A 12141-nucleotide genomic window follows, 5' to 3' on the forward strand; every position below is an offset into this window, starting at 1 on the left:
CACTCGACTCGACTTCTAAGATAGTCGGGTTTCGCGAAACACGGCTCGACTCTAAAAAGGTCAAGGTCGCTCAACCCTAAGGTAAACTACTGTTTGGGCACAAATGTAGAGCCGTAAAAATAAAAAATCTTTTTTTCACAAAAATGATCTTTTTGCCCCCATTTTTTTATTTTCCCAAAGGTAACAGAAGAAGCTGGATGCCAAAAGTTGTTGTCCAATTTGTCCTGAGTATGCTGATACCCCATATGTGGCAGTAAACCACTGTTTGGGCGCATGGCAGAGCTCGGAAGGGAAGGAGAGCCATTTGACTTTTCATTGCAAAATTGACTGGAATTGAGATGGGACGCCATGTCGCGTTTGGAGAGCCACTGATGTGCCTAAACATTGAAACCCCCCACAAGTGACACCATTTTGGAAAGAAGACCCCCTAAGGAACTGATCTGGATGTGTTGTGAAAACTTTGAACCCCCAAGTGTTTCACTACAGTTTATATCGCAGAGCCGTGAAAATAAAAATTCTTTTTTTTTTCAACAAACATTATTTTTTAGCCACCAGTCTTGTATTTTCCCAAGGGTAGCAGTAGAAATTGGACCCCAAAAGTTGTTGTCCAATTTGTCCTGAGTATGCTGATACCCCATATGTGGCAGTAAACCACTGTTTGGGCGCATGGCAGAGCTCGGAAGGGAAGGAGAGCCATTTGACTTTTCATTGCAAAATTGACTGGAATTGAGATGGGACGCCATGTCGCGTTTGGAGAGCCACTGATGTGCCTAAACATTGAAACCCCCCACAAGTGACACCATTTTGGAAACTAGACCCCCCAAGGAACTTATCTAGATGTGTTGTGAGAACTTTGCACCCCCAAGTGTTTCACTACAGTTTTTTAACGCAGAGCCATGAGAATAAAAATTCTTTTTTTTCCACAAATAATTATTTTTAGCCCTCAGTTTTGTATTTTCCCAAGGGTAACAGGAGAAATTGGACCCAAAAAGTTGTTGTCCAATTTGTCCTGAGTATGCTGATACCCCATATGTGGGGGGGCACCATCGTTTGGGTGCACGGGAGAGCTCGGAAGGGAAGGAGCGCTGTTTTACTTTTGGCTGGAATTGAGATCGGACGCCATGTCGCGTTTGGAGAGCCCCTGATGTGTCTAAACAGTGGAAAGCCCTCAATTCTAACTGAAACCCTAGTCCGAACACACCCCTAACCCTAATCCCAACCATAACCCTAACCACACCTCTAACCCAGACACACCCCTAACCCTAATCCCAACCCTAATTCCAACCGTAAATGTAATCCAAACCCTAACTTTAGCCCCAACCCTAACCCGAACCCTAATGGGAAAATGGAAATACCCTAAATACATTTTTTAAAATTGTATTATTTTACCCTAACTAATGGGGTGATGAAGGGGGGTTCGATTTACTTTTACACTATAAGACACTTTTTATTGCAAAAAATAGTATTTGCCTCTCCACATTTTGAGAGCTATAATTTTCCCACATTTTGGTCCACAGAGTCATGTGAGGTCTTGTTTTTTGTGGGACGAGTTGACATTTTTATTGGTAACATTTTCGGGCACGTGACATTTTTTGATCGCTTTTTATTCCGAGTTTTGTGAGGTACAATGAACAAAAACCAGCTATTCATGAATTTCTTTTGGGGGAGGCGCTTATACCGTTTCACGTTTGGTAAAATGGATAAAGCAGTTTTATTCTTTGGGCCAGTACGATTACAGCGATACCTCATTTACATCTTTTTTTTGTTTTTGCGCTTTTATACGATAAAAACTATTTTATATATAAAATAATTATTTTTGCTTCGCTTTATTCTGAGGACTATAACTTTTTTATTTTTTCATTGATGACGATGTATGATAGCTCATTTTTTGCGGGACAAGATGACGTTTTCAGCGGTACCATGAACAATATATAAATATTTTTTTCTTTTTTTAGGAATTTTTTTTTTCTTTTCGGCTGGTTTCACATTTAAAACGCAGCGTTTTAAACGCAAACGCATTTGGTGAAAAAAATGCATTTAAACGCATTTAAACGCTGCGTTTTTTAGACGCATGCATTTTTGCATGTTTTAATACAAACGCGGCGTTTTGACGCGTTTACATGCGTTTTTTCCTGCGTTTGCGTTTTTGAAACGCATGATGAGAAGTGTGTGACAGCTGCCAATCATCAAAATCAACAAGAAAACCCACTATGAACAGAAATAGCTAGGGTTAGGGTTAGGGTTAGGGTTAGGATCCCTAGTAACCCTAGGGATCCTAACCCTAACCCTAACCCTAAGGGATCCTAACCCTAACCCTAAGGGATCCTAACCCTAACCCTATCCCTAACCCTAACCCTAAGTGATCCTAACCCTATCCCTAACCCTAAACCTAAGTGATCCTAACCCTAACCCTTAGGGTTAGGGTTAGGATCCCTTATGGTTAGGATTAGGGTTGGGGGTTGGCTTATCAGTGTGTATTCTTGTGCTTTTCTATTAAAACGCATGAAAACGCATGTGCTTAAAAACGCATGCGTTTACATAAACCAATACTTTTTTTGCTAGTCGCAAAAAATTACTACATGTTGCATTTCTGCAACACAGCGCATACATAGAAACGACGCATGCGGCGGCAAAACGCATGCAAAAAACGCATGCGTTTTTAATGTTAAGTATAGAAAAAAAGCATGCGTTTTTTTGCGTTAAAACGCAGCGGCAAAAAACGCAAATGTGAAACCAGCCTTACACATGTAAATATTTTTTTTTTTTACTTTTTCACTTTGTCCCGGGGGGAACATGACTATATAGGGTCAGATCGCTGATCTGACACTTTGCTGTGCACTGTGTCAGATCAGCGATCTGACAGGCACAGCAGAGAGCCACCTCCCTGCAGGACCAAGAAGGACCCCCGCGGCTATTTTGGATCCGAGCCTGCAGGGAGGAGGAGGTAAGAGACCCTCGGAGCATCGTGTTGCTCCTAGGGTCTCTGGGAAGCACGCAGGGAGCCCCCTCCCTGCGTGATGCTTCCCTATGCCGCCGGAATGCTGCGATCATGTTTGATCGCAGTGTGCCGAGGGTTAATGTGCCAGGAGCGGTCCGTGACCAATCCTGGCACATAGTGCCGAATATCAGCTGCGATAGTCAGCTGACACCCGGCCCCGATTGGCCGCACTCCCCCCGTGAGCGCAGCTGATCGGTGATGACGTACTATCCTGTCGGTGGTCATATGGGCCCATTCCACCTCGACGGGATAGTACGTCTGATGTCAGAAAGGGGTTAATAGTATGTTTTCTCATATGGGCCATAGGGACCTTTTGGATCCTCATAGATTCATTAAATTGACATTTTCTGCTACTTTCCTATTTTGGTGCTAATTGATTAACTTGATGGATACTGGACAGGCAATAGTTAATATTAATAAATCTTTCCCAATATTGGAGCCAACATGTATCAAGCCTGTCATTATTGCTCCTATCAATCAATCAGAAAATTAATTTCCAAAAGCGGCATCACTCCTATCCTTAGACTGTGCCTGGTGTTGCAGCGGGAACCCAACTACGTGGCTGTGTCTAAGCTGCAATACCGGACTCAGCCTGTGGATGCAAGTGGCGCTGTTTCAATCGATTTGGATGGTTAATAATAAGCCATTTATAAAGCGAATATCAGAAATATGGAATAAAACACTCAGCTCCTAATCAAATCCACCTTAGATGGGCTGATTTTTCCCACCCGGCACTACGTATAAATCAGCACTTTGTCAGTGGCTTCATTCCTGCATATTACATTTCTTTTATAACAAAGCCCGTCCATTGTCTGCGTACAGTAGTCGCCGTTCTCATGAATATTCCATCGTTCATTACAGGATTTCAGATTTTTTTTTTGCTTCCCTAATGCATTACATACGAGTTGAGCTCATTGATGAAATCGCTCGGCTCCGTCAGTCAGGCCTTTGTTTGAATAACACGATTGATGACTGAACTCCGAGCCTATAATTACTGCCGGACTGAGACGTGATGGACACTTGGCCCGAAACGCGCTGCCAGAGCCCACAGTCTAAACAAAGCTAGCTCATGCGTTAGACATCGACTTAGGGCCTAGCCGCAGCCATGCTCCGGGCCGAGAGGAAGCAGCCGGATGTGCCCCGGGCAGGGACGGAACATTTATTTTCACTAATTTTACTGTATTGGAGCGCTGGGTAATTTTTCCCTGGAATTTTCCTTTTTTTTCCTGTAAATCTTTTACCATAACATAAGAATAAATGATGAAGTCACAGAGGAATCGGGAGACGGAGCAGCGGTCATATTGTAAAACTGGAATCCTCAATTATGAGACTCCAGTTTTAAAGCACTTGTTTAGAATTAGAAAAACAGGCACCTTGTACCATGACTACATTTTTTTTTTAAGAAAAAAAATTGTGCTTTACTCACCCTGCCCAGGTCCAGCACTGAATCTCTTCTGTAGCTCCTGATGAGCTGCTGCGTTCAGTTGCCAGTGTGACATCAGTCCTGCAAACAATATCAGAACCCAGTAACAGAGGCGGAGACTCAGCTCTGGACCCTGGAAGGGTGAGTAAAGCTCCATTTCCTTTTTTTTACTACTGACGGAGATTATAGAAAGAACTTTTCTGAAAGAGGACGTCAATGTCAGTCACTGGTCGCTTGAATCATCCAACGTTTCCCATCTAAAATTAAAAAAAATTAGCATTTAATAAAACTGTAAAAGTGCATGACGAAGGGACAATTGCCTTGATTCCAGAGATGTGTCACTAACTAGGCTGCTTGCTGTAGTTTTGATAAAATCACAGTTTTCTCTGCTGCAGATCTAGCAGTTCTCGGAATGCTGAGCTGTGTATAACCCCGCCCACAACTCTGATTGGTGGGGGCAGGATCATGACTGTGAAGGACTAGGTTTACAACTCCTCTAGTGATAATCTCCAGCTGATAAATCAGTGATCTTATCAAAACTACAGCAAGGAGATCAGTAAGTGACACATCGCTGGAACCAGGGTCACTGTCTCTATGTTATGCTGCTTTCAAATTAGGTGGCAAAAGCCAGGAGACAGTTTCACTTTAACCCACGTGGTAAATAATGTAAAGAAAAAATAATCTAGAAACCAAAAACTTCAATATAAAGCAATATAATATAAATATAAAGAAATATAAATCAAAATATTGCATGTCTCTTAAAATTATACAAAAAATAATACAGCTTCGCATACAGAACATAAACCCTCGCACAGCTCCATCGACAGAAGGATGAAATAGATTTTTAGAAAGTGGCCGCTGACTGGTTACAGCAGTAACGGCGGGGGACACAGGTGGCGGTGCGGTGATTCCTTTTTGTTTGACTACCCCACGGGCCAATTTTTTGTGGAAGTTAAGGTTCAAAATCTGCAGCAAATTTGGGAGAGTTTTAAGTTTTTTTTTTCTTCTTCCTTGGATAACTGCATTTTGATCTTCCTCCTGGAAGTGAAAAATCTTTTTTTTTTTCAGAGTGAATTTTTTTTATTGTATACTGTAATATGTTATTTCCATTTTCACAATAACCTGTCATGCATAAGGGAAAATATCGGTGGCGAAATCATCTCCATAGCAGAGAATCTCCTCCATAGTAGAAGATATCCTCCATAGTAGAAGATCTTCTCCATAGCAGAGGATCTCCTCCATAGTAGAAGATAACCTCCATAGTAGAAGATCTTCTCCATAGCAGAGGATCTCCTCCATAGTAGAAGATAACCTCCATAGTAGAGGATTTTCTCCATAGTAGAGGATTTCCTCCATAGTAGAAGATCTCCTCCATAGTAGAAGATCTCCTCCATAGAAGAAGATCTCCTCCATAGTAGAAGATCTCCTCCACAGTAGACGATCTTCTCCATAGTAGAAGATAACCTCCATAGTAGATAATGACCTAATTAGTAGAGGATCTCCTCCATAGTAGAAGATCTCCATAGTAGAAGATCTCCTCCATAGTAGAGGATTTCCTCCATAGTAGAAGATAACCTCCATAGTAGAGAATGACCTAATTAGTGGAGGATCTCCTCCATAGTAGAGGATCTCCTCCATAGTAGAAGATAACCTCCATAGTAGATAATGACCTAATTAGTAGAGGATCTCCTCCATAGTAGAAGATCTCCTCCATAGTAGAGGATTTCCTCCATAGTAGAAGATCTCCATAGTAGAGGATTTCCTCCATAGTAGAAGATAACCTCCATAGTAGAGAATGACCTAATTAGTAGAGGATCTCCTCCATAGTAGAGGATCTCCTCCACAGTAGACGATCTTCTCCATAGTAGAAGATAACCTCCATAGTAGATAATGACCTAATTAGTAGAGGATCTCCTCCATAGTAGAAGATCTCCATAGTAGAAGATCTCCTCCATAGTAGAGGATTTCCTCCATAGTAGAAGATAACCTCCATAGTAGAGAATGACCTAATTAGTGGAGGATCTCCTCCATAGTAGAGGATCTCCTCCATAGTAGAAGATAACCTCCATAGTAGATAATGACCTAATTAGTAGAGGATCTCCTCCATAGTAGAAGATCTCCTCCATAGTAGAGGATTTCCTCCATAGTAGAAGATAACCTCCATAGTAGAGAATGACCTAATTAGTGGAGGATCTCCTCCAGAGTAGAGGATCTCCTCCATAGTAGAAGATAACCTCCATAGTAGATAATGACCTAATTAGTAGAGCATCTCCTCCATAGTAGAAGATCTCCTCCATAGTAGAGGATTTTCTCCATAGTAGAGGATTTCCTCCATAGTAGAAGATCTCCTCCATAGTAGAAGATCTCCTCCATAGTAGAAGATCTCCTCCATAGTAGAAGATCTCCTCCACAGTAGACGATCTTCTCCATAGTAGAAGATAACCTCCATAGTAGATAATGACCTAATTAGTAGAGGATCTCCTCCATAGTAGAAGATCTCCATAGTAGAAGATCTCCTCCATAGTAGAGGATTTCCTCCATAGTAGAAGATAACCTCCATAGTAGAGAATGACCTAATTAGTGGAGGATCTCCTCCATAGTAGAGGATCTCCTCCATAGTAGAAGATAACCTCCATAGTAGATAATGACCTAATTAGTAGAGGATCTCCTCCATAGTAGAAGATCTCCTCCATAGTAGAGGATTTCCTCCATAGTAGAAGATAACCTCCATAGTAGAGAATGACCTAATTAGTGGAGGATCTCCTCCATAGTAGAAGATCTCCATAGTAGAAGATCTCCTCCATAGTAGAGGATTTCCTCCATAGTAGAAGATAACCTCCATAGTAGAGAATGACCTAATTAGTGGAGGATCTCCTCCATAGTAGAGGATCTCCTCCATAGTAGAAGATAACCTCCATAGTAGATAATGACCTAATTAGTAGAGGATCTCCTCCATAGTAGAAGATCTCCTCCATAGTAGAGGATTTCCTCCATAGTAGAAGATAACCTCCATAGTAGAGAATGACCTAATTAGTGGAGGATCTCCTCCAGAGTAGAGGATCTCCTCCATAGTAGAAGATAACCTCCATAGTAGATAATGACCTAATTAGTAGAGCATCTCCTCCATAGTAGAAGATCTCCTCCATAGTAGAGGATTTTCTCCATAGTAGAGGATTTCCTCCATAGTAGAAGATCTCCTCCATAGTAGAAGATCTCCTCCATAGTAGAAGATCTCCTCCATAGTAGAAGATCTCCTCCACAGTAGACGATCTTCTCCATAGTAGAAGATAACCTCCATAGTAGATGATGACCTAATTAGTAGAGGATCTCCTCCATAGTAGAAGATCTCCATAGTAGAAGATCTCCTCCATAGTAGAGGATTTCCTCCATAGTAGAAGATAACCTCCATAGTAGAGAATGACCTAATTAGTGGAGGATCTCCTCCATAGTAGAGGATCTCCTCCATAGTAGAAGATAACCTCCATAGTAGATAATGACCTAATTAGTAGAGGATCTACTCTATAGTAGAAGATCTCCTCCATAGTAGAAGATCTCCATAGTAGAGGATTTCCTCCATAGTAGAAGATAACCTCCATAGTAGAGAATGACCTAATTAGTAGAAGATCTCCTCCATAGTAGAGGATCTCCTCCACAGTAGACGATCTTCTCCATAGTAGAAGATAACCTCCATAGTAGATAATGACCTAATTAGTAGAGGATCTCCTCCATAGTAGAAGATCTCCTCCATAGTAGAGGATTTTCTCCATAGTAGAGGATTTCCTCCATAGTAGAAGATCTCCTCCATAGTAGAAGATCTCCTCCATAGTAGAAGATCTCCTCCATAGTAGAAGATCTCCTCCACAGTAGACGATCTTCTCCATAGTAGAAGATAACCTCCATAGTAGATAATGACCTAATTAGTAGAGGATCTCCTCCATAGTAGAAGATCTCCATAGTAGAAGATCTCCTCCATAGTAGAGGATTTCCTCCATAGTAGAAGATAACCTCCATAGTAGAGAATGACCTAATTAGTGGAGGATCTCCTCCATAGTAGAGGATCTCCTCCATAGTAGAAGATAACCTCCATAGTAGATAATGACCTAATTAGTAGAGGATCTCCTCCATAGTAGAAGATCTCCTCCATAGTAGAGGATTTCCTCCATAGTAGAAGATAACCTCCATAGTAGAGAATGACCTAATTAGTGGAGGATCTCCTCCATAGTAGAAGATCTCCATAGTAGAAGATCTCCTCCATAGTAGAGGATTTCCTCCATAGTAGAAGATAACCTCCATAGTAGAGAATGACCTAATTAGTGGAGGATCTCCTCCATAGTAGAGGATCTCCTCCATAGTAGAAGATAACCTCCATAGTAGATAATGACCTAATTAGTAGAGGATCTCCTCCATAGTAGAAGATCTCCTCCATAGTAGAGGATTTCCTCCATAGTAGAAGATAACCTCCATAGTAGAGAATGACCTAATTAGTGGAGGATCTCCTCCAGAGTAGAGGATCTCCTCCATAGTAGAAGATAACCTCCATAGTAGATAATGACCTAATTAGTAGAGCATCTCCTCCATAGTAGAAGATCTCCTCCATAGTAGAGGATTTTCTCCATAGTAGAGGATTTCCTCCATAGTAGAAGATCTCCTCCATAGTAGAAGATCTCCTCCATAGTAGAAGATCTCCTCCATAGTAGAAGATCTCCTCCACAGTAGACGATCTTCTCCATAGTAGAAGATAACCTCCATAGTAGATGATGACCTAATTAGTAGAGGATCTCCTCCATAGTAGAAGATCTCCATAGTAGAAGATCTCCTCCATAGTAGAGGATTTCCTCCATAGTAGAAGATAACCTCCATAGTAGAGAATGACCTAATTAGTGGAGGATCTCCTCCATAGTAGAGGATCTCCTCCATAGTAGAAGATAACCTCCATAGTAGATAATGACCTAATTAGTAGAGGATCTACTCTATAGTAGAAGATCTCCTCCATAGTAGAAGATCTCCATAGTAGAGGATTTCCTCCATAGTAGAAGATAACCTCCATAGTAGAGAATGACCTAATTAGTAGAAGATCTCCTCCATAGTAGAGGATCTCCTCCACAGTAGACGATCTTCTCCATAGTAGAAGATAACCTCCATAGTAGATAATGACCTAATTAGTAGAGGATCTCCTCCATAGTAGAAGATCTCCATAGTAGAAGATCTCCTCCATAGTAGAGGATTTCCTCCATAGTAGAAGATAACCTCCATAGTAGAGAATGACCTAATTAGTGGAGGATCTCCTCCATAGTAGAGGATCTCCTCCATAGTAGAAGATAACCTCCATAGTAGATAATGACCTAATTAGTAGAGGATCTCCTCCATAGTAGAAGATCTCCTCCATAGTAGAGGATTTCCTCCATAGTAGAAGATAACCTCCATAGTAGAGAATGACCTAATTAGTGGAGGATCTCCTCCAGAGTAGAGGATCTCCTCCATAGTAGAAGATAACCTCCATAGTAGATAATGACCTAATTAGTAGAGCATCTCCTCCATAGTAGAAGATCTCCTCCATAGTAGAGGATTTTCTCCATAGTAGAGGATTTCCTCCATAGTAGAAGATCTCCTCCATAGTAGAAGATCTCCTCCATAGTAGAAGATCTCCTCCATAGTAGAAGATCTCCTCCACAGTAGACGATCTTCTCCATAGTAGAAGATAACCTCCATAGTAGATGATGACCTAATTAGTAGAGGATCTCCTCCATAGTAGAAGATCTCCATAGTAGAAGATCTCCTCCATAGTAGAGGATTTCCTCCATAGTAGAAGATAACCTCCATAGTAGAGAATGACCTAATTAGTGGAGGATCTCCTCCATAGTAGAGGATCTCCTCCATAGTAGAAGATAACCTCCATAGTAGATAATGACCTAATTAGTAGAGGATCTACTCTATAGTAGAAGATCTCCTCCATAGTAGAAGATCTCCATAGTAGAGGATTTCCTCCATAGTAGAAGATAACCTCCATAGTAGAGAATGACCTAATTAGTGGAGGATCTCCTCCATAGTAGAGGATCTCCTCCATAGTAGAAGATAACCTCCATAGTAGATAATGACCTAATTAGTAGAGGATCTCCTCCATAGTAGAAGATCTCCTCCATAGTAGAGGATTTCCTCCATAGTAGAAGATAACCTCCATAGTAGAGAATGACCTAATTAGTGGAGGATCTCCTCCAGAGTAGAGGATCTCCTCCATAGTAGAAGATAACCTCCATAGTAGATAATGACCTAATTAGTAGAGCATCTCCTCCATAGTAGAAGATCTCCTCCATAGTAGAGGATTTTCTCCATAGTAGAGGATTTCCTCCATAGTAGAAGATCTCCTCCATAGTAGAAGATCTCCTCCATAGTAGAAGATCTCCTCCATAGTAGAAGATCTCCTCCACAGTAGACGATCTTCTCCATAGTAGAAGATAACCTCCATAGTAGATGATGACCTAATTAGTAGAGGATCTCCTCCATAGTAGAAGATCTCCATAGTAGAAGATCTCCTCCATAGTAGAGGATTTCCTCCATAGTAGAAGATAACCTCCATAGTAGAGAATGACCTAATTAGTGGAGGATCTCCTCCATAGTAGAGGATCTCCTCCATAGTAGAAGATAACCTCCATAGTAGATAATGACCTAATTAGTAGAGGATCTACTCTATAGTAGAAGATCTCCTCCATAGTAGAAGATCTCCATAGTAGAGGATTTCCTCCATAGTAGAAGATAACCTCCATAGTAGAGAATGACCTAATTAGTAGAAGATCTCCTCCATAGTAGAGGATCTCCTCCACAGTAGACGATCTTCTCCATAGTAGAAGATAACCTCCATAGTAGATAATGACCTAATTAGTAGAGGATCTCCTCCATAGTAGAAGATCTCCTCCATAGTAGAGGATTTTCTCCATAGTAGAGGATTTCCTCCATAGTAGAAGATCTCCTCCATAGTAGAAGATCTCCTCCATAGTAGAAGATCTCCTCCATAGTAGAAGATCTCCTCCACAGTAGACGATCTTCTCCATAGTAGAAGATAACCTCCATAGTAGATAATGACCTAATTAGTAGAGGATCTCCTCCATAGTAGAAGATCTCCATAGTAGAAGATCTCCTCCACAGTAGACGATCTTCTCCATAGTAGAAGATAACCTCCATAGTAGATAATGACCTAATTAGTAGAGGATCTCCTCCATAGTAGAGGATTTCCTCCATAGTAGAAGATAACCTCCATAGTAGAGAATGACCTAATTAGTGGAGGATCTCCTCCATAGTAGAGGATCTCCTCCATAGTAGAAGATAACCTCCATAGTAGATAATGACCTAATTAGTAGAGGATCTCCTCCATAGTAGAAGATCTCCTCCATAGTAGAGGATTTCCTCCATAGTAGAAGATAACCTCCATAGTAGAGAATGACCTAATTAGTGGAGGATCTCCTCCATAGTAGAAGATCTCCATAGTAGAAGATCTCCTCCATAGTAGAGGATTTCCTCCATAGTAGAAGATAACCTCCATAGTAGAGAATGACCTAATTAGTGGAGGATCTCCTCCATAGTAGAGGATCTCCTCCATAGTAGAAGATAACCTCCATAGTAGATAATGACCTAATTAGTAGAGGATCTCCTCCATAGTAGAAGATCTCCTCCATAGTAGAGGATTTCCTCCATAGTAGAAGATAACCTCCATAGTAGAGAATGACCT

Source organism: Ranitomeya imitator, chromosome 6, assembly GCF_032444005.1.
Source record: "Ranitomeya imitator isolate aRanImi1 chromosome 6, aRanImi1.pri, whole genome shotgun sequence".
NCBI classification, from domain to species: domain Eukaryota; kingdom Metazoa; phylum Chordata; class Amphibia; order Anura; family Dendrobatidae; genus Ranitomeya; species Ranitomeya imitator.